Below are 27311 nucleotides of genomic sequence, written 5' to 3' on the forward strand. Positions count from 1 at the left end.
AGGTCAGGGAGAGCAGTGACATCTTGAAAATTGACCCATTAAGGGATGGAGGACGGATCCAACTTCAAGGGGGGACAAGCTGCATGCAGATCATTAGGATGATAGATGTTTTATTGACGGTCTCTGAAATGATAGGAGATGCTGAAGGGAAATAGCCATTTGTAGGGTGTTTTCAGCACTCTCAGGTGATCAGTGAGGCTCTTGTGTTGTCAATGTTTGGCTAGCATCACGGGGAATACATCCTGGGAAAAAGAGAATTTGTGACCTTCTAACGAAATGTCAGAGGCAAGTCGAGTCTTGTTGAGGACAGCTTCCTTAACATGGAAAGGCAGCAGTTTACAAATAATGTCTTTGGGGGTTCCCCGTCTATGGGATTGAGGCAAAGGGCCCCTGTGAGCTCTCTCTAGTTGTAGAGTAGATGGGTCTTCATCCCCTTAGGACCTGTTCAAAGATCTTTGTGGTTGTGGAGTCATTGAGAGAGACAAAGAGCGGTACATTGAGGAATGGAGAAGCGCAATAAATAACTCCAAGAAACTCACTGTGTACCAGTCACTGCAAAGGGACTACACCATGGCCACCTACCTGGAGAGAATACGCCACCCCAAACACAGACAGGCCCTGAGCCGGTACAGACTGAGCGCCCACAACCTGGAGATGGAGACGGGGTGACACAGGCAGACTACAAGCCATGGGAGAACAGACTGTGCCAGTACTGTGACCAGGGGGCCCTAGAAGACAAGACCCACTTCCTGCTACACTGCACCAAATACTCAGCTGTGAGGGCCGTCTACCAAAGACTCTCTGCCCACATCCCAGACTTCATATCTGCAGACGAGAAGAGGAAACTCTACATCCTACTGGGAGAAGAAGAGGCCACTGTGGAGATCGCTGCCCAATACGTGTCCAGCTGTCACCAAACAAGAGGAAGATGAGACTCCACGGACTGTTATATAATAATATATAATTGCTTATGCTTGAAACTGGTATAATATTATATGATAAGATGGCGCCTGCATTCAGGATGGGTACAAGAAAAACAAATGCTTGGCTTGCTGCCAGAAGACAGCTGCCTAAGGTTACCACACAGGAGCGGGAGTAGCTGGCTATATATGGAACTGCTTAAACTTTTTTGATTGAGATGTACTATACCAATCAGGAATGAATATGAAAATTTATGTTGTTATCTCTCTTACTTTCTCTGCTACTATTTAACCCCGGTGGTCTTAAATAAAAGTATGTCAGTATTTCCTTCTTGGTTAAGAGAGGAACAAATACCAACATATAGAGTGATGTGACTTCTTTACTGCCTGGCACTCAGCCTAATTAATTAGGACAATGGAAGTTACCCAGGATTATTGGTCATTTAGTCATAAACATGGCTTTGACCTTATCAGAGCAAGTTCAGGTGCGATTAGCACGCAGTAACAACCATACTGGTTGCTTCTCCATATATTAGAAGGGATGTCTGGGTGTTTTCTAATTGCCCAGCTCTCGCACCAATGTCGTGAATATCCTGATCGGAGGGTTACTTACCTCTCCTGGCTCCAGTAGGCTTCAGGGCTAGTTGAGTGACATCCCAGACATCACGTGGCCAGGGCTTGTGTCCTTATGCATCGCAGAACAAGCCCCGGCTCAAGTGACATCTCTTCTATCATTGAAGATGGCTGATATCAGCAGGGAGTGTGCCAGAGCCAGGGAGAGGTAAGTAACAGTGTTTTTTTATGTTTTTTTCCTCCCTGGGTCTACGATTATTATACTCTGGGGTCTGAAAAGACCCCAGAGTATAATAATTTTTCATGGGTGTCCACAGTGGGGCATCATACTGTGCGCAGGGGCCACTATGGAGCATCAGACTGTGTGTAGGGGCCACTATGATGCATAATATTGTGTACAGGGGCAACTATGCAGCATAATACAGTGTGTACGGCCACTATGGGGCATAATAGTATGTTCAGGAGTGTGTGTGGGGGGACGGTCAGTCGGTCAGGGTTTTCAGGGGAGGAGGGGGTGAGCCCCATGTCAAAAGTTCGCCACAGGGCCCTGCCATTCCTAGTTACGCCACTTTGTGAATACCTCCTAGATATAAAAAGTCTGCTTTGTTAGTCCTCTTAGAATGATATTGTGTACAGTTGTCACTACTGATGTGCAGCTGCTATAGTGATTTTTCAAAGGCATGAACAGTGAATGTGATTTATCACAGGGATTCACTGTACTCTTGCATTAAAGCACGCCATATGTTAGTAAATGATGAATGCATAGAATAATAGCTTTAGGTCGATGAGAATCGGCGCTTTACATAGACACCTGTCATTTCTTAATAATAAGGAGGTAAGAAAGGAACGTGTGCATTTCTCGCCATCTTTAGTAACTGTACTTTTTATTTTTAGAACACTGTACTATAATAAAGTGAACCAAAAGCTGATGCCATCAGTTTTGAGCATTAAGAAGTATCTTTATCTGTATGAAAATTTTATACATGGATTTTAACAATTATGACATTTTTTACCAATGTTATGCATAAATGTATACACAACTAAAATGGTCTAATTTGGTTAAATTAGCATCTGTTTTTAATATTATGTATTTACTTGTTCAAGGACGAGAAACATAGGCGCCTTTCACTCCATGTCTTGTCCTCTACATGCTAATTTTTTTAAGAAAAATATGTTCGTGACTGCCGTCCCACTGCAAATATTTTATTATAATGTTGTGTAGGAACAGGTTAAGTAACTAAAACATACAATTTTTCAAAAATAAAACAAAAATGTAAAACAAAGAATACACATGACAATGTGAAGACTACATGATAGAGTATGAACATCAACATGTATATGATTAAACCCTATACCGATACATATTTTTTTCTAAATCTGTTTTATTTTCTAATTGTAAAGTTTTTAAATTCTATTTTTCACACATTATTATAGGACAATCATCTTGCTTGAGCTATAGTTACCATTATTTTAGAAATATGCTTTTCAGTAGCCATATCAACCATAGAAACCTACCTATTCAGTATGTAGCTGTTACCATTCATTGTCATGCGCTCTGTGATGGTAATAACTATAAAACTGATATGTACAGAATTGGAAGTTTGAGCCTATTATGCTTTATTTAAAAAAAAAAATGAAATTATTTTATTTATTCCATAGATAATGACATAGGACATTAAAAAAATTATTTAAAAAATATTTATAAATGTGTGCAAATTAACACTTTTATAAGCATTTGTAGTAAGCAATACATTTTTTGATAGTCCCTTGCAAAGCACATTCAAGGGATTTATTCTTCTGTATATACTTTTTTTTATTAAAATAATTTAAAAAAACATTTGAAAATATTTTTAGGACACATATTCACGGTTATTGATGCAGTATTTGGAGCCAAACCAGAAGTGGATTGAAAAAGTTGAGATATACAAATTGTCCTTTAGGCTGAGGCCCTACGTTGTTGAAACGCACCTTTATTTGTTGCAGATTTTTTTTTCGTTTTTTTAAGCTAAAGTCAGGAGTGGATTGATCAGAAGGAGAAGAATAAGAACTTCATATACTGTATATTTCCCATAACTTTTGTAGCCAGTCTTGGCTTTGGCTCAAGAAAACGCAACAAAATCTGCAACAAAAAAGCTGCGTTTCAGCAACATGGGGCCTCAGCCTCAAGCCGGGGTCCCACATGGTGTAAAGCCTGTGGGAAAAAACGTGATGCGTTGGGCTTAAGCCTTATAAGTTCTTAGCATTTATGAGCCACATCTAGTTTTGGCTTCAAACACTGCATCAATAAACCTGAGTATGTGCCCTCCCACCATCAGTGAAAGAACCAGATCTCCTGAAAGTGATATGCAAGAAAACTAACCTGAGTAACCCTTCGTTCACATCTGCGTTGGTATTGCATCCAGGGGAGTCTGCATGGAGACCCCCCGAATAGAATACCAAATGCAATTGCAAGTGCTGGGCAGTAAAAGCACACAGACCCCATAGACTATAATGGGGTCCATGTGCTTGCCATGCGCTGCCCGCACAAATCATATGGACAGAAAAGTAGATTGTGAACTACTTTGCTGTCCACATGTTCTATGCAGAGATCTGGCGGCAAGTACACGGACCCCATTGTAGTCTATGGGGATCCATGTGCTTTTACTGCACAGCACTTGCAATTGTGTTTGGAATTACATTTGGGGGGGTCTCCGTGCAGACTCCCCAGGAGGGAATACCAATGTAGATGTGAACGAAGGGTAACTCTGCTTCAGGATAATATGAACCATTCAAATATTTCATGTTTTTCAGTTTTTCCTCATGATCCGTACGTGAGGACCATTCCACAACCAGTCATAAATTAGTCTGTAACCTGTTGACACAAAGAAAGAGAAGCTGCGTGAAATTTGAATTCCTTCCAGTAGTCCTACGGTAAACTTGGATTGCTCCCAAAATGTATAATTCCATTCATAACATAATATTTATTACTACTTAACCCCTTCCCACCAGTGACATTTTTGATTTCTATTTTTCTTTTTGACTCCCCACCTTCCAAATCTCATAACTTTTTAAGTTTTCCATTGTCAGAGCCATATGAGGGCTTAATGTTTGTGGAACAAATTGGTATTTATGATGCTATCATTTATTCTTCTGTACAATGTACTGGGAAGCTGGAAAAAAAAGTCAGAATAGGGTGGATTTGAAGAAAAAGTGCATTTCTGTGACTTTCTTATGGATTTCGTATTTACGGTGTTCACTCTGCAGCCAATACTCTGTATTCTATGCTCCAACACGATTCCGGGGATACCAAATATATATGGTTTCATTTACGTTTTTACTAGAGATGAGCGAACACTGTTCGGATCAGCCGATCCAAACAGCACACTCCCATAGAAATGAATGGAAGCACCTGGCATGTACGCTTTGTCGGCGGCCGGTCGCTTAACCCCCCGCGTGCCGGCCGCTTCCATTCATTTCTGTGGGAGCGTGCTGTGAGCGTGCTGTTCGGAACGGCTGTTCCGAACAGTGTTCGCTCATCTCTAGTTTTTACCCCTTAACAAAAATCTAAAAATGTTTTCTAAAAGTTGCCATATTCTGACCCTTGTAATTTTTTTTATATATTTCCATGTGTGGGAATGCAAAGGGCGTCTTTTTTGTACTTTTTAGTTATACCATTTGGTGAAATGTCTATTTTTTATCACTTTTTATTCAAATTTTTAGCAAAAGCAAAATAGTGTAAAAACTGCAGTTTGGCAAATTTTATTTTTTATTTTTTTTACTACTGGAGATCACAGTACAGGCTCTCTGTCTGGATATTTTTGGTTTCTTTGATTATTTTGGACAATGTATAAAGAAAAGGATGAGTCCATTGCCCCCTGGCAACAGTGATAGTATAATCCTCTAGCTGCCCATGAGATTCTGTACTGACGCATCCTTGGATTGATAGCGCAGAGAAATATAAAAGTTAAGATGGAGTCTGATCTGGAGTGAGGAGAAGCTGGAGTGTAGGGATATGAGGGCAGTATACATGAAAAAAGTCTGGGGAGTGACAGTCAGGTGTGGAGGGCAGGGATCAAACATAATGTTTTTCCTGAAGTGCTTCTTTAACCACTTCTGGACCGCCCATAGACTATAAACATCAAGGAAGTGGTTGTCTAGTTCTGACAGGACGTACTGGTACGTCCAATCAGAACACAGGAGCTGCACAGAGATCGTGCAGCTGCTGAAGCTGGGAGCCGGCTGTAACTTCAGCCGGAGCTCCCAGAGAGATGGCAGGGAAGGTTTATTCCTTCCCTGCCTTCTAGATCACTGTGTATACAGCGCTCAAGGAGGCTATACACGGCTATAGGCGCCAACATGATGCGGACGCCCTCTGACCCGGCGGTCACGTGATCTGCCGAATTCAGTGTCTTACAAGAGCTGCTGGGTCCTACAGGACCCAGATCAGCTCTGTAAGTGTAAACTACAGTGTGCAGGAGGCTGTATTCCTCCTGCAGCTGAGGCTAAATGTAGCAACCTCAGTTGCAGGGGAAATCAGCCTTCCTAACAAAAAAAAAAAGTGATCAGATGCCCCCAAAGATCTCTTATGACCTTATGGGGACACAATCTGAAAAAATAATAAATTAATAAAATATAATAAAAAAGTTAAAAAAAATTAAAATAAAATAATTAAAAAATAAATAAAATAATATGCTAATAAAACGCCATTATTAAAGGTTATAGCCCCACGCTCAAGAACACCATACAAAATAAAAATTACCGTAACTGAGAGGAAAAACTATTTTATAAAGTTTTTCAGTAGCACTTTGTGTTATTAAATAAAAAATCATAATAAAGTGAAAACCAGACACAATTTCCCTCCTATTATGTTTATATTTTCCCGGACATTAAAAAATTAAAACACATTCGAAAATAAAAACAACATAAAAATAAAGCCCTATGTGTCCCTGAAAAAAGACGCAAAAATTAGTTGAATGAGACATACGAGAAAAATGTTACAGCCTTCAAAACCGCACATACAAAATAAACCGAAAATGTGTTTGGTCCTGGACCACAAATTGGCCCGGTACTGAAGTGGTTAAGCTTTTAAGCTATTATTTAAAAACATAGAAATCATTTGTAGTTTTGTCATAAATTATATAAATATTGTTGCAAATGTGTGAATTATAGCTGCACTTCTTACATGTTCACCTTCTTCATGTAGGCACTACAATGCAATTCAATCTTAATAAAATGACGTCATAGCATCTAGGACATACGGATTTTAGTAATAATACCCGCTCACAGAACTAAACTTAGGATCTTAGCTAGCAATCATTTCCTGACACGTCGTATCGGACACTTAGGAAGTGGTTACATTTTGCCTTTGGACGTTTTATCTTTGAAAGGTGTTAGTAATAATAATTATTAATCACTTTCATCATGGCATTTTCAAAACCAATAATCCCTTCTATTTGTACCTAGGCTTATGTTTACGGTCTGAGTGTGCCAAGCATTCAGACTAAATGAAAATATAGCTCTTCTAACCATGAGTGGCATGCCTCATAACAAGCTGTAGAAACTCACTAAAGCATGGTTGCTATGTCGTGGGAATCTTGAGAATCTCCAGCTCCACTCACTCAGCTTCAGAGCCTTTAGCTAAATAAGCTAGTTGGAAGGGCATTGGAAACCAGTGAAGATCCTGGACAACTCACAGCAAAATAGCAATCACAAAGCATCTATTGAAAAATGGCCAACACTGTTGCTGTGATAGGAAAGATGTCCAGGAATAGTATTAAAGTGTGGTATTAGTTCATTCAAAATGGAGGATATTGGTCATTTGGTATGATTTCAAATAAAATGAAAATGTAATAAAAAACATCCCCTTCCAAGACATAAAATAATAATAATAATAATAATAATAATAAGCAATAGCAGGATTATCATGATTTAATATTTTAGAATGTGCATCACTGTAAAATATGAAATTTTGATCAAACATTACAGTTATCAGGGCTGGTATACCCAATTTTATTAAAGCCCTAAAAATGAAGTCGACAAGCAGGATATTGCTAACACAACAACAAAAAAATAACACAAACCTTTCAATCCATATATATAGAATAATCACAAAATACATACAAATTGTAATCAGAAAATGAAGAATTGCAAAGTAGTAGAGCAGTGGTTCTTAACCGGTGTTCGATCGAACCCTAGGCCGTATGCATAGAGATGAGCGAACAGTGTTCTATCGAACACATGTTCGATCGGATATCAGGGTGTTCGCCATGTTCGAATCGAATCGAACACCACGTGGTAAAGTGCGCCAAAATTCGATTCCCCTCCCACCTTCCCTGGCGCCTTTTTTGCACCAATAACAGCGCAGGGGAGGTGGGACAGGAACTACGACACTGGGGGCATTGAAAAAAATTGGAAAAAGTCATTGGCTGCCGAAATCAGGTGACCTCCATTTTAGACGAATAGTGGATTTCAAATCCGGGTCATATGAGAATGTGAACTTTGTGACTATGAGACAGGGATAGCTGTACAGGCAGGGATAGCTAGGGATAACCTTTATTTAGGGGGGAATGTTATTAAAAATAACTTTTTGGGGCTCTATCGGGTGTGTAATTGTGATTTTTGTGAGATAAACTTTTTCCCATAGGGATGCATTGGCCAGCGCTGATTGGCCGAATTCCGTACTCTGGCCAATCAGTGCTGGCCAATGCATTCTATTAGCTTGATGAAGCAGAGTGTGCACAAGGGTTCAAGCGCACCCTCGGCTCTGATGTAGCAGAGCCGAGGCTGCACAAGGGTTCAAGCGCACCCTCGGCTCTGATGTAGGAGAGCCGAGGGTGCACTTGAACCCTTGTGCACCCTCAGCTCTGCTACATCAGAGCCGAGGGTGCGCTTGAACCCTTGTGCACACTCTGCTTCATCAAGCTAATAGAATGCATTGGCCAGCGCTGATTGGCCAATGTATTCTATTAGCCTGATGAAGTAGAGCTGAATGTGTGTGCTAAGCACACACATTCAGCTCTACTTCATCGGGCTAATAGAATGCATTGGCCAGCGCTGATTGGCCAGAGTACGGAACTCGACCAATCAGCGCTGGCTCTGCTGGAGGAGGCGGAGTCTAAGATCGCTCCACACCAGTCTCCATTCAGGTCCGACCTTAGACTCCGCCTCCTCCGGCAGAGCCAGCGCTGATTGGCCGAAGGCTGGCCAATGCATTCCTATGCGAATGCAGAGACTTAGCAGTGCTGAGTCAGTTTTGCTCAACTACACATCTGATGCACACTCGGCACTGCTACATCAGATGTAGCAATCTGATGTAGCAGAGCCGAGGGTGCACTAGAACCCCTGTGCAAACTCAGTTCACGCTAATAGAATGCATTGGCCAGCGCTGATTGGCCAATGCATTCTATTAGCCCGATGAAGTAGAGCTGAATGTGTGTGCTAAGCACACACATTCAGCACTGCTTCATCACGCCAATACAATGCATTAGCCAGTGCTGATTGGCCAGAGTACGGAATTCGGCCAATCAGCGCTGGCTCTGCTGGAGGAGGCGGAGTCTAAGGTCGGACCTGAATGGAGACTGGTGTGGAGCGATCTTAGACTCCGCCTCCTCCAGCAGAGCCAGCGCTGATTGGTCGAGTTCCGTACTCTGGCCAATCAGCGCTGGCCAATGCATTCTATTAGCCCGATGAAGTAGAGCTGAATGTGTGTGCTTAGCACACACATTCAGCTCTACTTCATCAGGCTAATAGAATACATTGGCCAATCAGCGCTGGCCAATGCATTCTATTAGCTTGATGAAGCAGAGTGTGCACAAGGGTTCAAGCGCACCCTCGGCTCTGATGTAGCAGAGCCGAGGCTGCACAAGGGTTCAAGTGCACCCTCGGCTCTCCTACATCAGAGCCGAGGGTGCGCTTGAACCCTTGTGCAGCCTCGGCTCTGCTACATCAGAGCCGAGGGTGCGCTTGAACCCTTGTGCACACTCTGCTTCATCAAGCTAATAGAATGCATTGGCCAGCACTGATTGGCCAGAGTACGGAATTCGGCCAATCAGCGCTGGCCAATGCATTCTATTAGCCCGATGAAGTAGAGCTGAATGTGTGTGCTAAGCACACACATTCAGCACTGCTTCATCACGCCAATACAATGCATTAGCCAGTGCTGATTGGCCAGAGTACGGAATTCGGCCAATCAGCGCTGGCTCTGCTGGAGGAGGCGGAGTCTAAGATCGCTCCACACCAGTCTCCATTCAGGTCCGACCTTAGACTCCGCCTCCTCCAGCAGAGCCAGCGCTGATTGGCCGAATTCCGTACTCTGGCCAATCAGCACTGGCTAATGCATTGTATTGGCTTGATGAAGCAGTGCTGAATGTGTGTGCTTAGCACACACATTCAGCTCTACTTCATCGGGCTAATAGAATGCATTGGCCAATCAGCGCTGGCCAATGCATTCTATTAGCGTGAACTGAGTTTGCACAGGGGTTCTAGTGCACCCTCGGCTCTGCTACATCAGATTGCTACATCTGATGTAGCAGTGCCGAGTGTGCATCAGATGTGTAGTTGAGCAAAACTGACTCAGCACTGCTAAGTCTGCATTCGCATAGGAATGCATTGGCCAGCCTTCGGCCAATCAGCGCTGGCTCTGCCGGAGGAGGCGGAGTCTAAGGTCGGACCTGAATGGAGACTGGTGTGGAGCTATCTTAGACTCCGCCTCCTCCAGCAGAGCCAGCGCTGATTGGTCGAGTTCCGTACTCTGGCCAATCAGCACTGGCCAATGCATTTCTATGGGGAAAAGTTAGCTTGCGAAAATCGCAAACTGACAGGGATTTCCATGAAATAAAGTGACTTTTATGCCCCCAGACATGCTTCCCCTGCTGTCCCAGTGTCATTCCAGGGTGTTGGTATCATTTCCTGGGGTGTCATAGTGGACTTGGTGACCCTCCAGACACGAATTTGGGTTTCCCCCTTAACGAGTTTATGTTCCCCATAGACTATAATGGGGTTCGAAACCCATTCGAACACTCGAACAGTGAGCGGCTGTTCGAATCGAATTTCGAACCTCGAACATTTTAGTGTTCGCTCATCTCTACGTATGCACAGTTCATTATGTGTACCAGTAAAAAAACATATACCTATGTCTTGGATTTGGAAAAAAATCATATTTGGTTTATCACTAAAGAAGGGTTTGGTGAATGTGCATATGAAACTGGTGGGTTCGGTACCTCAAACAAGGTTAAGAACCAGTGGTAGTAGAATGCTGTAGTTGTCAGATGGACATGGACTAGCTCACAGTTATAATGTGCTACCTAATAAAGGTTAAAAATACGATAGTACAGATGCTCACAACCAGATACAGAATGGTGATGTTCCATCTGGCTTTATTAACTTTATTCAGCAGTTTCATATAGTTTACTACTGAAAGCCTTAAAAACTAACAGATCCTAATATAAGTCAGTAGGATCTGTCAGGCCTGGTTCACATCTGCGTTCGGTATGCCGATTGAGGAGTCCATTTGGGGACCCCCCGAACGGAATACCGAATGCATTAAAAAGCGGTGAGCAATGAAACCACACAGACCCCATAGATTATAATGTGTTTTCCACATTGTGTCCCCACGAATTATGCAGAGAGAAGCATTGTAAGGCTGGGGCCCCACGGGACGTAAACACTGCGATTTGCCTGCAGCGGAGATGCTGCCGGAAAAATCGTGGCGTGGTACAGTGCAGGCAAAATGGATGGGATTCATGCGAATACCATCCCCATTTTGCGGAAAAGATCGTAGCGTGGACACGCTACGATTTGCAAAGCCATTGCAGCTTTGAAAATCGCAGCATGTCAATTATATCTACAGAAACGCCGGCGGCTTTCCCGTAGATATAATGCTAAGAGAAAGTCCACAGAGGAAAACTCTGTGAACTTTCTCTTAAAAGCACTGTGGAAAGAACCGCTATGTGTTCACGCCTTAGCCTAAATGGGGCAGAAGGGTAGTGGTGGGGTATTAATTCTTTTAACACTTGATCACAATAAAGATTTATATACACTGCTCATCAGATTCGATAAGTCATGACCTGCTAGTCACGACTTCCAGGCTTCCAGACTTAGCAACAATTTGGCGAGACGGGAATAACCCTTTAAGGTTTAAGGCAAACAGACTCAAGCAAATCTGATTTTTATTTTCTTCATGATTTATCTCCCCTAGATGTTATAAGATATTTCATGAGTGCAATCCACTATTTGAATTCACGGTAAAAAGTAGTAAAACAGGATGTAGTCAAGATGTAGAAACATCTACATTTAGCTGTTGCTGAATGCACTACATGTAGTGAAATTGTTACATGAAAGAGAACATGCATCTGTTGCTCTCAGGGAGGCAACTGAAAGGCAGCTGTCAGCTAGAGGGTTAGGAAGATTTCCAGTGGGGACAGGACAGCTGTGGCCATACATTTTACTCATTGGCATACCAGGCACAGCCAGTCCTTAGAGAGACATTCTTGACTATTTTGCAACTAATATGTATGCACTGTAAAACTTATCAACAAGTGTCTATCAGAGCTGACCACACAACATATCCCTACAATGTAATAGACCACAGGTCATTCAGTAGCCCTTTTAGTGTTGGTATGAGGAACAATTCCTTTTAAAGTAACACAAATGTACATAAAACTTCATACAAATTCTGGAGATTCATTGAATCCTTGAATGACACTTGCAGTTCCACTGTTTTCTAAGAACATCTTATCCTTATCGCCTTTGTGTTGTCTTTTAAAGGCAAATGGGTGGCCAGTAATATAAATAAGTAAGGAGATGCTAGCCTGGAATGTCAATCATTATTGTAGTCAGATGCATAATCACATTGCCTAAATCCTTAACAAATTCCAGAACAAGTTCACATTCCTATGACTGTACTACTGTAATTCAACCAGTGCTTTTGTCTGCAGCATTTACTGGACATCTGCCTGTGGTCTTCTCTATACATTTCACATGTGCTAAACAGAACAGAATAATAAGTTTATCAACAATCCAGCCTTAGCCTCAGGTCCCAGGTAGCGAGCTGCAGAAAAGACTGTGCAACGTATCGCTATTTTTTCCGCAGTGTTTTTCATAGAAGGTCCGCAGAGTTTTCCTCTGCTTCTATTATACCTATACGGAAAATGCCAGTGTTTCCGTAGATATAATTTACATGCAATTTGCAAAAAAAAAAGGAATCCCTTCCACTTGGAAGGTATTGTAAAACGCAGTGTCTTTTGACATGACATTTTCATACCCACCAAAACACAGCATTTTAATAAGTGGGGCCCCGGCCTCAAAGACGTGTTCTGAGATTTATTATTTGATAACTAGAGATGAGCTCATCAGTTCAACCCCAATTCCAATTTAACACAAATTGTTTTTTTTCATATAAAACTGAACAAATGGAGATTCATCACATTACTCTTGCAGAGAGAAAATTATTGTAAGCAGCACTGTTCTCGCTGCATGTTTGGTGCAGAAACCGAGCAGAAACCATACAGACTCCATTATAGTTTATGGGGTCCGCGGGTTTTCTTTGATAACCACTTTTTCATGCATATAGGTTTCCGTTTGGGGTCCCCAAGAGGACTCCCCCAACAGAAACCCGAACACAGATGTGAACTGGGCCTAACTACCAATGCTTATTATGTTTCCGCACCTCCCCAAGGTCTCCGCTTATACTGTCGGGTTTGAAAAAGACCACAGAGTGTAATAATAGCACTTCTGATTTGGACATAAAATCCTTGTGAATACTGTAAAGTGCTGAATAGTGAAAACAGGCAAAAATGGTATGATCACTATTCCACTAACTCTAAAACATCATAAGTATTATAGAAGTGATTTGATGGTGGTAGATTCCAGTTTCATTGAAAAACAAGATTATTTGTGTAAAGTATATCTACGTAGAATTAAATGCTTTTGCTTTAGGAACTGCAACACAATTCCAGAACCTTAAAGGGGTATTCCCATAACTCTTGTTCGTTCTGCAGCCTGAAGGCTCTGTACTTTCTTCACTTCTTGAATTTCTCGCACATTGGTGGGCAGGGTTTCACTTGCTCTGCTATCTGCTATGATCCACAGTATGATGCTGATGTGGAAACTGACGTAGCAGAGCTGAATTTGAGTCAGCTTGCATTACATACAGAGGTAACAGACTACTTATCTCAGCCTTTATCAGCCAAATTCAATTAAACTGGCTGATAAGTGATAAAGCTGAAGATAGACAGCATAGTAATCTCGAAGATCTCCCCTCCCCCTCCCTGTCACTTGACAAATGAGCAGATAATCCCAAGGGCCAGTGTCAACAATGAAGTGAATAAATTAAGATAGCAGCCAAACAAAGTAGTTTTGATAAAGCAATGTATTGAGAAAAAGTCTTATATCCACATAAAATAGCAGTATAGATAGGATCCTTGAAGAAAGAATATTTCTGGCACTCAATGGGAATTTTTCATATATTTATTTTAAGCATCCAGAGTTATACAAGTAGACGTTTCGGTCAATTTAGACCTTCCTCAGTACAACTACAAGAAAATAAACAAGAAAATCCATACAATAAATGAAAAAAGTCCAAAGTTTAACAAAAAATTGGAAACATAACATATTATCCCCAAAAAAACCCACAGAAACATCTATGTGGTATATAAGGTAGTGACAACAAGGTATCAATGAATCCAATAAAGGTAATAGAGAGTAATGAGTACAATGCAATGATATATGGATATACGGTCGTCCATAGATGTAATCAAAGTACTGGGGGATATCCCATAATTGTATAGTACAGCATAGTAACAAAATGAAGCGACATGTGATGATACATGATAATAATACAACATAATAATACAACTGTAGACTAGAGGGTGGTGCCCAGCTTGTAAGTATATTGATGGTCTGAAAAGTAAAATGAGCGTCCTATACAATCTTACCGGATGCAGGAAGAGTGAACACATGGTGATTAGGAAAAGGTCCAGTGTAAGGAAAGGAAGTCGAGGGGGTTTAAATAGGGAAGAGGATGGCGCCAGGAAGCTGTCAGACCGGAAGTGACGTCACAATGGGTGGTGCCGCCTCCGGTCCAGGTGCATCCAGTTGTAATTATACAGGGTAATGTTCCTCCCATGGAGAGGAGCAACATAGATCAAAATAATAAGGAAGGAATGACATAGGTGGACAGTAGTGTAATGGAGAGACAATGAGATCTGAAATTCGGCAGTGTATGCCGAAAAACCGGAAGTTGCGTCATGCATTCCAGTGTGGAACGCATGACGATTGGAAAAAAGGTCACTTCCTGTTTCGGAAACTTGAAACCGGAAGTAGTAGGGAAAACCGGATGTGATGTCATGTGTTCCAAGGTGGAACGCATGATGTGCACATAAGATAAGGAAGAATGACAGATATAATGAACGAAAGAGAGGGAACAAAAGGGGGGTGGGGAAAAGAAAAAAGGAAGAAAAAAAGGAAAACAAAGGGGAAAGAAAGAATAACAATGGGGAAAAAAAGGGAGAAAAAAGGGGGAGAAAGTAATGAAAAAAAATAAAAAATTTTTTTATTAAAGAAGCAGGGAAAAGGAGGTAATGTATCATGATGAGACAAAGAAAAGGAAAACAAAAAGAAATAAAGAGTGATGCAAGGTGGTAAAAGAGACGTGACTGCATCTCCGGTAGAGGCGATTGCCCGGGCACCATACCCTCCTAGGGCTTAACGATTCTGTAAGAAAGGGAAAAAAGAGTATATTAAAATTGTGAAGCAATCGTACAAAGTAAAAATATCATTCAACAAAAGCTGCGGATGTCATAATCCCGGTTAAGACCGTGGGGTTCAAGGGTCTGTAAGTGATGTATCCAGAATGCTTCCCGGAGTTTAAGAGTTCTGACCCTATCGCCACCCCTTCTGGCCATTGGTATATGTTCCAAAATCTGGAAACAAAGTTGTGAGATCGAATGCTTCGCTTCATGGAAATGGTGTGGGATAGGTAATAAAAATTTTTTAGTACGAATCGTACTTTTATGTTGGGATATCCTGTCTCTGATTGGTTGTGTGGTCTCGCCTACGTATCCTAATCCGCATGGACATTTTATCAGATAGACTACGAAACTGGTATCACATGAAAAGTAATCTCTGATCCGGATCTTTTTTCCAGTGTGGGGATGTGAAATGGTGTCTCCCTTTTGGATATTATTGCACTGGGGGCACCTCAGGCAAGGAAAAGTACCAAACTTACGGGATGCTAAAAATGTCTGTCTTGGAAGTTTTCTGTCAGAGCCGATGTCAGCTCGTACTAACTTATTCTTGAGGTTACCCGCCCTTCTAAAGCATGGAAGAAAAGGTTTAGCAAAGGCGGGGATGTCCGGATAAGCATGATGTAATAGTTGCCAGTGTGATCTGATGATTCTGTGCATTTTGTAGGAAAATGGATGATATGTATGGATGAAAGGTATGCGGTCTTTATTGTCAAGTGTGGGTCTGGATTTCTGTTGTACGTCAGTTGTTGTAATATGAGGGGGATAACCTCGTTCAATGAATTTGGATGTCATCTCACTCAATCTTTTTTGTTTCAAAGAGTCGTCAGACACGATACGTTTCACTCTTTGATATTGGGACATTGGTAGTGACTTTTTTGTGGCAGATGGGTGGTAACTGGTATAATGAAGAAGGCTATTGCGATCTGTAGGTTTTGAAAAAAGGTCCGTTTGTAGGGAACCGGTTCCCTACAAACGGACCTTTTTTCAAAACCTACAGATTGAGTGAGATGAGATCCAAATTCATTGAACGAGGTTATCAGATCACACTGGCAACTATTACATCATGCTTATCTGAAAGTTTCCGAAACAGGAAGTGACCTTTTTTCCAATCGTCATGCGTTCCACACTGGAACGCATGGCGCTACTTCCGGTTTCAAGTTTCCGAAACAGGAAGTGACCTTTTTTCCAATCGTCATGCGTTCCACACTGGAATGCATGACGCAACTTCCGGTTTTTCGGCATACACTGCCGAATTTCAGATCTCATTGTCTCTCCATTACACTACTGTCCACCTATGTCGCTTCCTTCCTTATTATTTTGATCTATGTTGCTCCTCTCCATGGGAGGAAAATTACCCTGTATAATTACAACTGGATGCACCTGGACCGGAGGCGGCACCACCCATTGTGACGTCACTTCCGGTCTGACAGCTTCCTGGCGCCATCCTCTTCCCTATTTAAACCCCCTCGACTTCCTTTTCTTACACTGGACCTTTTCCTAATCACCATGTGTTCACTCTTCCTGCATCCGGTAAGATTGTATAGTTACGCTCATTTTACTTTTCAGACCATCAATATACTTACAAGCTGGGCACCACCCTCTAGTCTACAGTTGTATTATTATGTTGTATTATTATCATGTATCATCACATGTCGCTTCATTTTGTTACTATGCTGTACTATACAATTATGGGATATCCCCCAGTACTTTGATTACATCTATGGACGACCGTATATCCATATATCATTGCATTGTACTCATTACTCTCTATTACCTTTATTGGATTCATTGATACCTTGTTGTCACTACCTTATATACCACATAGATGTTTCTGTGTTTTTTTTGGGGGATAATATGTTATGTTTCCAATTTTTTGTTAAACTTTGGACTTTTTTCATTTATTGTATGGATTTTCTTGTTTATTTTCTTGTAGTTGTACTGAGGAAGGTCTAAATTGACCGAAACGTCTACTTGTATAACTCTGGATGCTTAAAATAAATATATGAAAAATTCCCATTGAGTGCCAGAAATATTCTTTCTTCATTGAATATGGCGGTGAGATGCCTTTTCTGAGCACCTAATCAATTAAATACCGAGTGACGGATCATTACATTTTAGATAGGATCCTTGTTATGGGACAACCCCTTTAAAAAAGTTGGTCATGTATTAGTAACTTTTCAAACTTATCCAAGTGATTTATGGATATCCACTCATGAAATCAATGGCCTACTTTCACATTTCAACCTCTAGTTTCTTTTCATCAGTATTCAAAGCTGGCTATACAGTGCTTTGGCCCTTCAGTTCCAACATGGCCACTGATGGAGGATCAACTAATGTCCACTGATGTGACCCAACTTGTCCATCAACAATCTCCATTGAAGAATACTGGCATGGCACTGCACCCATTTCATTTAATGTGTGCAGTGTTATTTAATAGAGGAAGCCAGTCTACACCTATCTGGTCACATAACCCAACAATGACGTAGGGATTGTAGAACTACACAGGTAACTTGAAATACTGGTAAAAACAAGCTTGCTGTTGACCAATGAATGCAAGTCATTGGTGCTAATAATGGCATAAATGAATCCCTTTGTGTTGATTTCAATACTATTTAAAAGTTAATAAAAATGGCCAAAACCTTGAATTAGAAAGTGACCTTTTGTGTTATTAGTAGTGGTTCATTATTGACACTGGATTGAAGTACATTGTAAAATCCATTCTTTTGTGGCAGCATATAATAGAAGCTTAATAATGACAAATCTGAGAGGGTTCAATAGGCTCCTGGCTATCATGGTTACTGATCATTGACTCCTGGGGTGGTGCTTAGGATCAATATGGCAGTGTTTAAATGCTGATTTCCATGGCCTTGGTCTTAGGCCCCAATATCAGCTGTTAGTGGCTGTTTCCTGCTGTATAATAGAGCTGGCACCTGACAGGTATGGAGAGGACTCAGCTCCTGAGCACTTAATAGTACTTAATGTGAGATTAAGGAGTTAATAAGAAAACGGTATTTCCAAGACACAGGAGACTAACAGGTAAGACACATTCAGGTCAGCCAATCACAAGTGACTTAGGTAACTGACTTAGCCCTCGTTCACATCTGCGTTTGGATTCCGTCTGGGGGAGTCCGCATGGGGACCCCCCTGAACGGAATACCAAATGCAATTGCAAGCGCTGGTGCAGTAAAAACACACATACCCATTGACGATAATGGGGTCTGTGTACTTGCCGCCAGATCTCCGCAGGGATCTTGCGGACAGAAAAGTAGTTCCCAATCTACTTTCCTGTCCGCATCATTCATGCGGGCAGCGGGTGGCAAGCACACGGTCCCCATTATATTCTATGTGGTCCGTGTGCTTCTACAGCACAGCACAGAGCTTGCAATTGTGTTTGGTATTCTGTTCGAGGGATTCCTCATGCGGACTCCCCTGGACAGATTCCAAAAGCAGATGTGAACAGGGTATAAGGATAATAACATATGAAAAAACGTAATGGCACTTTTCTTCTATTAAGCTGTAAATATATCTGTTTAGGGAATGAAAAATGTCTGTTTTGGTATGTCAGTGGTTAACTGTGTAGCAAGTGGAAAGCGATGTCACCTTGTCATATTTCTTAGATTATATATAAGGATTTAACCTATGAATCCCTTTTCCATGTTCCATCTTATAAATTGAGCCTTACAATAATGTTGAGATTTTTGCAGACAAGTAAAACACATATACCAGGCAAATCTTATTCATGCGATTGTTACTTTCAAGGACAATAGCAAGGACAGAAGGAACTGTTTACCAGCTTGTACTGTGCTGTAAGGTCATTCTCAACAACTTTACCGTAAAGTACTTGAAATGTAAAATGCTAAAATGTTCATTTTTGTTTTTTGAAATGACAGCCACTCCTTTTATAAATGAATTATAATTTGCAATAAAACCTGTAGGTGAAACAGTAATTTATAAATTCATAAAAAAATATTTGTAATAATATTTGTGGTATTGAGCACTATCCACATGCCATTTCTGAAAACCATAGTAAAAACTGTTGCCTGTTTTATGAAATGTGATACACGTCCATTACTCTTTGTAGACTTTGGAAAAAAAAAGAACTTGTAGAACTGTGATAAGCGTGCTTATCATTTGAGGGGTAAAAAAAATGAAGGAAAAATATTGTGAGGCTAAGGCTGAGTTCACACAGAGTTTTTTTGGTCAGGAGTTTGAGGCTGAATTCGCCTCAAAATCCTGTCCAAAAGGACAGCTCCCATTGATTTCAATGGGAGCCGGTCGTTTTTTTTTCCGGGAGCGGTTTGTTCAGCACCCAGAAAAAAGAATGGAGATGCTCAATCTCTCGACACTCGCGACTAGGCTCATTCATTTGGGCCTAATCCAGATCACAGTGCCGCGACTAGATGCCAGTACACTGCACCAGCATCCAGTCGCGGCCACCCTGTATTTTGGACCGGAACCTCCGCCTCAGATTCCGGTACAAAATACTACATCTAAACTTAGCCTAAGGCCCCACGTAGTGAGCCGCAGCAAAAAAAAAAAAAAAAAAAAAAAGGCTGCAGAGTTTTCCTCCATGGACTTTCTACCCCTATTATACTTGTATGGAATATGTCAGTGTTTCTGTAGGTATAATTGATATGTTGCGATTTTCAGAAAAATATGAGCGCTTTTCAAATTGCAGCTATTCCGCAGCTTTTTTTTTTTGCATTGTGTGGATGGGATTAGCCAGAACCCATCCACTTTGCAGGATTGTAAAACGCTGCATTTTTGCAATGCAGGGCCCCAGACTAATGCAGATTTTTGAAACCACTTAAAAGAAAAACTCTATGACAAATAGCAACGAATCACAGCACAGCTTTCAGGTATCCAGAATAGTATATGAAGTGAAAATTGTCTTGTGATTGGTTAACATGAGCAATAAGGACAGTTTTATCTTCTAAATTGTTTCATAAGTCTCCACCAAAATTTTGCATAACTAATGAGAAGCATTAGTCGTGCTATCCTGTATATAAGATATAAAAAAATGCTATACTGAATTCTCCCTTGCAAAGGTTGTTATGCAGAATAGTGAGGCTGATGTATATTCTGTGTCAAGAATGGGACTGGATCCCTTCTGAATAAAGGAAGGTAACCTTTCTTAAAAGTATTCAAGCACCACCAAAACTGCTTATAAACCACTTATATGCTGTTCTAGGGCCAGTTAATGGCATAGTGAACATATCTTTCCTGTGTCAAAGTCTTGCCGCTGAGAAATTCATCTTTTATTCCCTATGAAAATCCGCTGTTTGGTATATTTGGGGCAGGGATGAACTTGCTAGCACTTGATAATCTTTTGCGGTTAAAGAAAAATGAATGAAATACTAAAAACTAAAAATACTAAAAACATAGATTGTAAGCTCTTGCGAGCAGGGCCCTCAGTCCCATTGTGTGACTGGACTACAGTATATCTATGTAATGTATCTTTTTGTCTGTACTTGAACTCAATGTTTTCTAAAATGCTGCAGAATATGTTGGCACTATATAAATAAAATGTATTATTATTATTATACTCATCACCATAATATTTTTCTGTATAACAGTCATGGTCTGGTTATTAATGTAAATACTGTATATATAAATAGAACAAAAGACTTTACTATTAGCTTTAGTACTGTAAAAAGTAGTTAAAGATATTTAGTGAAGAGATGTGGCTTGGGATACATGTTATGGTATCAATAGTGTCAAAGTAGTTGAGGCTTGGAACAAATTTCCAGAATGTGTGTTTGGGAATCCTACAGTCAGTGGGGAAGATTTCTGAAGACATTTTATGTCATTTTCAACAACAGCTTTCATATCCCCTGTAACTTTTTCATGCCTCGTATTCCAGAAAGCTGGTAAACCATAACCCCCCAAATTATTAAAACATGCCTGGGATAAACATACGTCTATTCTAAAATAAAATAGAAATAATAAGGGCAGCATATTTTTCTGCCGTCAGTCTTCTACGCCGTCAAGTTATAACTTTCTAAGCCCCCACGATGCAGATTGCAGCTAAAAAACACCACTTTTTTCTGCAGCATTTTTCATTGTATTTTTGCAGCATTTCTTCCCCTGTGGTTTTTCTTTTCTTTTTAAATCTATACATGCTGCATTTTCCAAAGTCACTTGTTTTTTAAAACACAGCTTTTCCGCAACATTTTTTATCCCATAATGTGTGGATGGGATTAGCCAGAATCTCATTCCCTTTGCTGGTACTGTAAAAGTGTTTTTTTTTTTTTTCTGCAGCCTTCCCGCAGAAGTAAAAACGCTACATTTCCGCAACGTGAGGCCGTATCCTGACGCCTCGTGCACACAATCGTGTGCATTCTCATTGTATTAGCCATGTTTTTCATTGCTATAGCCCAGTAGACAAGACCATGTATTTTCACAGTCCTATGTATGGGCAGTGAGTCCAGGGCGAAACTCAGAACAGGTTCTATTCCTGTCTTGTCCTATTCCTGTCCGTTTTGCGGTCTGCGCTCACTGACATCAGTGAATGGGGCCTTGGAGGCATGGGGAGCACACGGATGTTATCCATTAATCACAACTCGGCTACACGCAGAGTTGTGTGCAGGTCCCCTAACTAAATAATTCATTGACTGGAAAGTACTACAAGACCTAATAAAACAATGACAATAAAGAAATGTTTGTATAATATCACTATATTGTTTGATATATATAAAGCTGAGAGTATACCACAAAATCACAACGACATATGGGTCTATACATGCACTTATTGATTCAGTTATAAATTTCGAGTTACACACATCATTTGACCAGTATTTTACAGTATACGGTATGTTTGTTTTAAAATAAGAATAAGACAAATCCCATTACGTTGCCTTCTACTAGTAATGGAATAACCGGTTATTACCTTTGCTACATTTCTATCTACAAAAGAAAATAGAAAGAGGAAAGGATAATCTCTAAAAGCTCCGCATTAGCAATTTTAGGCTCATTCCTTGCTTTTTTATGGATTGAGTCTGAAAACACTAAATTTATCTGAGTTTCTGTTTAAATAAAAACAGCAGAATATATAGGTTTTTATTCTTGTCGAAGAGGACTTGTATTACTGTTAAGAAATAAAAAAGATGACATTGAAATAATTCCATTGTCAGATCCTTCAACAATTGTTCCATCTATTGTGAAAAAAATAAAATGTCTTGTTTCAGTCATTTTGAGTTTTAAGTTAGTTTAGGGCCTTGATCTAGGCTTTGATTCTAGGACCAGATTTTAGCTGCATTTTCTATTTTTTTTTATACAAATGAACAGTACTTAATGACACTTGTGTTTATTTCTTATTAACCCCTTCCCAACATCCGACTAGTCCCAAAATACTTGTACGGCGGATGCTGGGTGTTTAACTATGGCGGCCGCCTGGTGTCTGCTACATCATACAGCAGACACCATGTGCTAATGCCCACTGTCGGTGCCCATACCGATTGTGGGCATTAACCATTCTGGTGCCTCGTCAAAGCTGACCAAGGTATCATTTTCCCAGCGGCGCATGGGCGCCGCCATTTTGCCAGTGATCGCCAGCTCCTGGAGCAAGCTCTAGGGCCGTCGTCACATTGGCATGACAGCCGGCAGCTTTGTAAAGGCTCTCCGGCCTGTCTGCAGTGATTTTGTTTTGTAGGCTGCTCTATGCAGTCTGCAAAAGAAATGATGATTTTTATTGCAATGCATTAGCATTGTAATACATGGCATTAGTGATCAGACCCCCTGGGGTTCAAGACCTCCTAGGGGGTCTAAGAAATGCAAAAAAACAAAAAGTAAAAAATAAAATATATAAAAAAAATTTAAAGTATAAAAAATCCAAATCGCCCCCTTTCCCTAGAACACATATAAAAGCACTTAAATACTGTAAAACACGTACACATTAGGTATCCCTGTGACCAAAAATGCCCGCTCTACAAATCCATAGAAAGAAAATTTCCTATATGGTAAACGCCGTAGCGGGAAAAAAAGTCAAAAGTGCCAAACCGCTGTTTTTTCACTGTTTTGCCTCTGATAAAAATTTGAATAAAAAATGATCAAAGCAATAACAATTCCCCAAAATGGTATAACTAAAAAGTACACCCAGCCCTGCAAAAAAAGACGCCCTATACATCCCCGTACACGGACGTATAAAAAAGTTGAAGCATATAGAAAAGGATAGTAGGATCCGCTCGACCAGGTAAGTTAAAAAATAACTTTTAATCCGACATGGTTAAAAAACACTCAAAAGTAAACCATGTCGGATTAAAAGTTATTTTTTAACTTATCTGGTCGAGCGGAACCTACTATCCTTTTCTATATGCTTCAACTACAAACTGCCTTAGTCGGAGGCCAGGATCGTGCACCCAGAAATTATAAGGACTTATCAAGCTAACTGGAGGTGGTGAGCTGTATGCTTATTCTTCTTATCTATGTATAAAAAAAGTTACAGATGTCAGAATATGGCGACTTTTAGAAAAAAAAAAATTTTGGCACAGTTTTGGATTTTTGTTAAGGGGTTAAAATGTAAATAAAACCATATAAATGCACAAATGCACTTTTTTCTTCAAATCCACCCCATTCTGAATTTTTTTTCCAGCTTCCCAGTACATTGTACAGAATAATTAATGGTAGCATCATGAAGAAAAATTTGTCCTGCAAACATTAAGCCCTCATATGGCTTTGAGAGTGGAAAAATAAAATCATTTAGTGTCTTGGAAGTGGGGGAGTCAAAAACTAAAAACGAAAATCAAATAATGCTGTCGGCGGGAAGGGGTTAAAACCAAAAAATCAGACAGATTTATTAACTTAAATGATTCTGGTGCAATCTAAGCAAGACATTTATATTATGTATATTTCATGATGTGTTTGACTTGTGTTTGCATACAATATTAGTTTATATCAGTTCAATAGGTTTTTACATGGCCCAAAAGACTCATTAGAAATGCTGTAAACATTTTATTACAGTATTTTTTTGCGTCTGCATGTTTGTTTGTTTTTAAACATATGTATTAGTGTCTTGTTTTCTGTTTTTTATTTCTTAATTATGTGTAATTTAACTGAACAACACAAGTTTTCATAATGTTTTTAATGAGTAATTTTTGGATCTGGTTCTAGATTTTATTGGTTCCGGGTCTATATTTTTAGGCTCACAAAAATTCACTAAAAAATGTCCATTTTTTTCCGCTAGTGGAAAAAAAGCTAGCAGAACCCATTGAAATCAATGGGAGGCTTTTTTTTTCAGCGTGGAAAATTCCACACCAAATTCCTCACCATTTTCCTCTGTGTGAATGGACCCTTAGGGTCACTGAGTTTTTTGGTGCTGATTTTGATGCTGAAACCGCCTCAAAATCAGTCTCCAACCAGTCTTCCCAATACAGTTCTAAAGGGAGGCGTTTTTTGGAGGCTGATTTTGAGGCGGATTCAGCGTCAAAATCAGCGCCAGAAAACTCAGTGTACACTGACCCTTAGATTTCATATAAACTTTAATGAAAAATGATTGTGGCATGCTCCACTGCATATCAGGAAGTATACTCACCCTATAGTGATAATATATCTGTGTATATGACACCTGACAGAGGCAGAAGCAGACAGAGGAATGGCAGCTCCATGCTAGAGAACTATATGACCTGTACATGGGGTTTACTGGAACTACATTCATTTTCTGTACCCCTTGTTTTAGTAATTTCATTTCTAAGCCTAAGGCCCCACGTTGCAGAAACGCAGCTTATTTTTTATTTTATTTTTTGCAGATTTTACTGCAGATTTTTGAGCCAAAGCCAAGAATGGCTACAAAAGGAATGAGGAATATATAGGAAGTTCTTATACTTCTCCCTTCTGCTCCATCCAGTCTTGACTTTGACTCAAAAAATCACAGCAAAATCTGCAACAAAAAAAGCTGCGTTTCCACAATGTGGTGCCTTAGCCTAAAAAATGCAGATCTAATGAGGGAGCCCATTTTTTTTATACAACAGAAATAGAAGTAAAAACACTGGATACAATACTGCAACATGTTTTAGTGTTTGAGCCAAACCAAGAAACTGCTTCTAAATGAAAAACTGGTGAAACTGTTCCCACTTTATAGATATGTTTCCTATTAAATGATTTTCACTATATACCATTTGCAGTTCTACATATGCATGAGTCTAGAAGATATACCAATACATTCCTGCTCTGCAAAACACTACGGCTCTGAAAACCAGCACCATACACAATGCATCTGCAAATAGGGAGCTTTGTTCTTTTTATTACTATATGCACTTTTGATGGAAATATTTGAAGCTAAGGGGACTGGACTTTGCCGCAGGAGAATTCATTGAACTGCTATCACTTTGCTTCCCCTGCTGTGTTTACCAGGAATCAGATGCGAGAGTCTACTCTAACATGATGACCTATGATTTTATTTATAAAGCGCCTTAGGTCAATGCTTGCTATCCTGTGACCATGTCAGCTACCAGTTTACAGTATTCCAGGCTGAGGTCACACTCTTTTTCTTCGCTCAGGCTGATTGCCTGTTTCTCACCACCTGCCTTATACATGACAGCTCTGTGTCCCCATAAATTATAGATCATGTGCCTCCTGTCCTGATGCGTCGGGACAACCACTAAGTTAGAAACTGGCCTGTAACTTTAGAACATGAACTGTTTGATGAGACAGCTGAGGGAAAAACAGACATACGTCGCGGCATCAAGGTCTTGAAACTTTTTGCAAGCAGAAAGAATCAGATTAGAATGTAATTAATAGTAATTAAAGAATTAGAATAAATATGTTAAGTAGAATATTGGACAAGAAGAATAATTCCTGTTTAGTTTGTAGTAAGGAGATTGCCGACTGACCGAACATACAGACATCATTAATCATTTGGACATGATCACTATGATCTTTTACAGCTCTTTGATCTGAGTTGCAAGGTCATGGACGTACATGAGCTACTAAAGCAAACCGAAGTGGAGGAATTGGTACATGGTAACAGAAAAGTTCAGCTACTAAGTAAAGAATCGTGTTCTAGACATAACAAATGTACGCCATAGTAACTGCCACTCTTAACCACATTGGTTCCTAGAAAATTATTAGATTAATTGAGGCAAGTTTAGTCATGGTGGATTTCCACAATATAGTCTTAATCCTTAGAATCCATGATGATCTTCATTTAGTCGTTTCAAAGAATAATGTTTGTTCGGTGGCAGATTTGTTCATGGAATTTCTCAATTGACTTCAATAGATGAGATGTCAATGAAATCCACTTTTTTGATATTTGGAAAGGAATCCTTTTTTTTTTTTATCAGTATTTCAGAAAATTGCATTGCGTTCTTTTTTCCACAGCGTTTTTTTTTATTGCATTTTTGTGAATGCGGTTTTTGCTTTTTTTCTGCAATGTATAGATGAGTTTAATAAAAATCTCATATACTTTGCTGGTACTGTAAAATGCAGTGTTCTTTTTGCGTTTCTGGATCATGGTGCCTTAGCCTAAGGGTATACTTGCATCAGTAATTTTGTTCCAAAACCAGAAGTAGAATCTAGAAAGAAAGTATAATGGAAAGATTTGTACGTCATATGTGTTTAAGACCTATTACTAATATTGGTGTACATTTGCTAATGCAAATTATTAAGCAGCACATAATAGTATGAGGCTAATGCCCCACATTGTAGAAACAGATCTTTTTTTGTTGCAGATTTTACTGTTTTTTGAAGCCAAACCAGGAGTGAATAAGACTGGAGCCCCACGCGGTGTAAACGCTGTGGTTTGGTCAGGGTGTAAATGCCACGGCAAAAACTGCATTGTTTTACAGTCCTTGCAAAGTGGATACACACATTGCAGAAAATATTCACAGTGGAAATGCTGCAAATTCCAAAATTGTTGTGATTTTGGAAATCGCAGCATGTCATTTACACCTACGGAAATGTTGACGGTTTCCCTAAGGGTATAATTAAAGCAGAAAGTAAACAGAGGAAACTTCTGCAGACTCTCTGTGAGAAACGCTGCAGGAAAAAACAAGATGTGTGGTTTTTCATGCCTGCTATGTGAAGCATTAGCCTCAAGAAGGAATGAATATTATAAAAGAAGTTCTTATACTTCTACCTTCAGCTAAATACACTCCTGGCT

The sequence above is a fragment of the Leptodactylus fuscus genome, chromosome 3, assembly GCF_031893055.1.
Source record: "Leptodactylus fuscus isolate aLepFus1 chromosome 3, aLepFus1.hap2, whole genome shotgun sequence".
Taxonomy (NCBI): Eukaryota; Metazoa; Chordata; class Amphibia; order Anura; family Leptodactylidae; genus Leptodactylus; species Leptodactylus fuscus.